Raw genomic sequence first — 5,032 nt, 5'->3', positions numbered from 1 at the left:
AAGATGAGAAGACACCACATCCAATTCAAAACCTTAAGGTAGTAAGTTAATGGGTCTTTCATCTTATAAACTCCTCACTCTTCATTGCTTTCTTTGATGTGGGACTAATTTCATGCACTCTTCACACTTGCAACACTAACAGTTACTAGCTAACAAAAATGCACGAAGTCGCTGTGGAGCTTGCAATTTCCAGACCTTCGTGAAAAGTACAACTGTAGAGTTATCCTTAGCCTCCAAATAAATCGAACAAGCTAATTTAATGGTAAAGGAACCATTAGATGAGTGTAACCAAGCAACTTGGTCCTCTTCCATACCACTCTCCGACGATTTAATTGCAGTCAAGATAGAAACCCAATCTTCATCTAGAAAATTACCAAAGAAATTAAAATTTTAGCTTGAGCCAAACATATATTCCGCCACTTTGCCCTCCATCCGATTTTCTATAAGAATTCGAGGACAAGATCAGCTAGTCTTTGCACACCAGGTATCTAATAGTCAGTCCACATGTTCACTTGAGTTCCTGCACCCAGTTTCCAAATGAGATTTTTCTCAAAAATTGTCCAAACCTGGCAGATACCTTTTCATACATTAGAACAAGATTGAGGCTTGTTAATTATCGGAATTTGATTATTGCCGCATCTATATTTGCTCCGTAGAACTTGTACCCATAGAATATCAGAATGGTGAATCATCTTCCAAGCTAATTTTATCATGTGAGCATTATTAAGAGCTCTGGTCGGTCTCAAACCCAATTCTTCCTGTGTCTTTTTTTCCCAACTAAGGAGATGAGGCTTCTTACCATCAGAAAGTCCTTCCCACATGAAATTTCTACAAATGCCATCAATTTTGTCACAAACACTGAGCGGGATCTTCATAGTTTGCATTAAATAAGAAGGGATGGTAGCTAGCACGGATTGCGTTAAAGTAACCCTCCCTGCAAGACAAATATTTTGAGCCTTCCAGGAGCTAAGTCGGTTGGCCATTCTATCTAGAATAAATTGAAAATATTCTTTCTTAGTCCGGCCATGAAGTAAAGAAACCCCTAAATACTTACCCAAATTTGTGGTAAGTTTCATGCCCAAGGCATTACTTAAGTCAACTTTTCGATTAAAGGATACATTGTCTGAAAAGAAAACACAAGACTTTTCAAAGCTCACTTTCTCGCCAGAGCTATAGCAGAGGAGATCCAGAATATCCCTCATTATCTCCACTTGGTCCATGGAAGCCTTGCCAAACAAAATAATATCATCTGCAAAGCATAGGTGTGACAGTTTAGGACCTCTTCGGTTTAAACAGATTGAGTCCCAGAGATTATTATTCACAGCAGTCAATATGATATGGGCTAAACACTCAATACACAGAACAAATAGATATGAAGATAAAGGATTACCTTGTCAAATACCTCTAGACGGGGAGGAAGGATTCCATTCCAGAGGACTTGCATTTTAGCATAAGAATAACAATGATCAATAAGACTGATCAGATTAACTGGGAGACTAGCTTCAGTGAAAGTATAATGGAGAAATTGCCAGTTCAGATGATCATATGCCTTCTCAAGGTCAATCTTGACCACCATATAGCCGATAGGACCTTTCTTTGATCTCATAGTGTGAATAGCTTCTTGATCGATAATTATGTTATCTGCACTCTGTCTATTTAGAACAAAGGCACCCTGAGATGGACTAATCAGATGTGACATCACCTCTTTTAGTCTCTGAGCAATAATCTTAGTAACAAGTTTATATGAGACATTATATAACCTAATAGGATGGAAATGGTGAAAGGATTCTGGACAATCTCTTTTAGGAATTAGGAAAATAAAGGTCTTATTTACTGCTTTAATGTCAAAATGGTTACTGAAAATATTATTTACTCAATTTACCAGAGAAGACTTGATCGTTTCCCATTTACTGTGGTAAAACATGGCAGGAAGGCCATTAGGTAAGGGAGCTTTTTACGCTCCCATAGAGAATAGAGTAGTGGAAATTTTCTCGCGCTAACCATTCTATCCAGCTTGTTCTTTTCCTCCATCGACAGATTCGAAAATAGACCAAGAGCTTCCAGCCTCTCATAAAAATTATCATCAGTGTACAAATTGTGGAAATATTGAACTCCCATATTCTGGAGTAAAACAGAGTCTTCTACCCATTCTCCATTAACATCCTTTAACATATAGTCACCATGTTCCTTCTCCTTCTAGAAGTTGCAGTGCTGTGAAAATAAGATGTATTTTGATCACCAAAATTTATTCATTTGCACCTAGAATATTGTTTCTAGTATATTTCTTCTTGAATAATGAGTGTCTCCAATTCTCTCCAAAGATCATATTGTAAATTATCCAAGAAAGGATTGATTTGAAAATGAAGAGCATTAGAGATACCATTTAACTAAGCTAAGAGGTGAGCCTTTCGACTACAAGATTTCCAAAGACTTCTTTGTTCCAATCCTTGGCTGCTTCAGAAAAGTTGCTAATATTAACCTCCATGGTATTTTCCTCCTGCCAGGATCTATCTAAAAGATTATCAAAATCAGAATGAGTGAGTCATGCCGTCAAGAAACGGAATGACTTATTAGAATTTGTAAGACCCGAAGCCGTCTCCAAGTTCAAAAGGATCGGAATATGGTCCGATTTAAGCTTAGGAAGATATTTCACCACTGCCATACTGAACCTCTAAGACCAAGCATTATTAGAAATATATCTATCAAGTCTTTTTCGAGTTGCCCCCTTTACCAGGTAAAAGGTTGCCCTTGAAAGCTGTAACACCCTACCACACAGAGCCTTACGCTTAAGTTGTAAAGCAGAGGTGACAAGATATTACGACCTCTAAAAGAAAAGGATATGTACATAAATATAGTGGATGAAATCATATCAAGGAGCCTTGAAGAATAAGTTAAACAAAAATGATAAACAGAAAATCGTGTCACACTCGTATGGATATTCGTAGAATGGAAAAGTAAGATCAAAAGAAAACTGAAAACATATGTATATATCAGAGTTCCAAAACTCAGATAGCAAGCTCCAGACTCGACCTGCGAAGCTAAGGCCGGCCAGAGTATATATATACAACCCAAAATAAAACTCAAACTACAAAATAAACACCTGTATCTCCAAGTCAACCTCTAGGAGGGACAAAACACAAAATGTACATGCGGAGATTTTATATATATATATATATATATATATATATATATATATATATATATATATATATATATATATATATATATATATATATGTATATAGCCTAAAACAAAATATGACAGTCCAAAAGATAGTTCTTCGCTTGTAAGGAGGCTCTCCAGCCGCTCAACGAGGTGCCTCTCAACCTGCATCTGAAAAACAACAAAATATATATGGAATGAGAACCGGAGGTTCTCAGCATGGTAAAGGTGCCCGCATAATTAATATAAAAGGTCCCGGGAGAGCCAGAGGCATTCCTAGAACTTCGATACTCAGATTTCAGCTTAAGGATTCAACTAAACCAGAAATTAGGTAAGTTATCTAAGGTATTAAAGTTCTAAATCTAACTTTAACTTAACACTTCACTTTCTGACCCCTCCAATCCTCCGAGACACCGATGGAACAACCCCCCCCCCCCTCGCACCTCCGTCAAGAGGGTTTTCTCAGAAAACATACACATACAAATCAAGCAAGGAAAAACACAAATAGAGAAGCATTTTTACAGCAAGTAGAACAAGTAGCAGATAAGAAAAATTAAATAATTAAGAAAACTAAAATAATGCACACTCAAATAAAGCAAACAAATGCATATGATGTATGCGTATCCTATGGTTGATGAGTCTCATCTGTCGGTTATACAGCCAACCCGACATGTCCTAGTAGTTAACCATTGGACAGTCCCTCTATGCGCACATCCCCAAGCTCAATAATATAGTATTCCATGGAGTCAAATTCCAAGCTCAATAACATAGTATTCCATGGAGTCAAACTCCAAGCTCAATAATACAATATTCAATATTCATATATATATATATATGCATGCCCATGGGGGAATCCGGGGAGTTAAAGTGCCCGGTCACATCTTGCGATAGAGGGTCAACAAATAGTCTCAAATACACAAGCCACATAATAACCTCTTTCCTTTTTAAAATAACACTTCAAATCAAAACTCCAATTCTTATAGAAATTTTAGCAGTATCTCCTCCAAAACTCGAATTTCTGCTAACCCTTCAAGGGTCCCAACTACCAAACCAAACACCTCTCAATCATTCAAATCATTTCCAGTAACAAATTATTTCAAAAACAAACAAATACCAATATTAAATCTTTTTCCAAAACCAACGAATTCCAACGGCAAATTATTAATAACAGCTAAACCACACATTTTATACCATATACGCAATCCGTCAATTATACATTCAGTTCATTCCTATCTTAAGATCTTCTAGTTTAAGTTTTCACGTGACATTAAACATTAACTACGAGAAACCAAAACCATACCTTCGTACGGAATCAAAATATTCGAAGCTCCAGTGAAGCTTTCTGACCAAGCTATCGAAGAAGAAAACGTCCAGAATCGTCCGTGCCTCCTAGAACTCCCGTTGGCCGAACTCAAGGGGTAGAGGAGCTACGTCACCGTCAACTTCCACTAACCAAAAGTGGTGCCAACGTGTAGAGGAGAAGGATACAAATACTTTTACCAGATTAGATTTTTTATTGGGGTTATGGATTGCAAGAAATCGAAGGCAAAAGATTGGAGGAAGTTTACGTTCTCACGCTTCTCTCTCTTGGTCACTCTTCTCTCTCGCCCCTCATTCCTTCGTATACTGTATACTATATATATATATATATGGCGGCGCAAGTATAATAATGATAATAAAGTAAAGGAAGGTTATCAGGTGTACCGGAAATACCAGTGTTCTAATTGTTTTAACCGTTGATTTGAATTATATAAAATATATATAATATATATTAATTAAGATCAATGGTTAAAACAACTGGAACACCAGTATTCTCGGGTACACCTGATACCTTTCCTATAGTAAATGTTAGGGATAAGTATGATTTTGG

This window comes from Arachis hypogaea, chromosome 16, assembly GCF_003086295.3.
Source record: "Arachis hypogaea cultivar Tifrunner chromosome 16, arahy.Tifrunner.gnm2.J5K5, whole genome shotgun sequence".
Taxonomy (NCBI): domain Eukaryota; kingdom Viridiplantae; phylum Streptophyta; class Magnoliopsida; order Fabales; family Fabaceae; genus Arachis; species Arachis hypogaea.
This window is presented reverse-complemented; position numbering follows the sequence as displayed.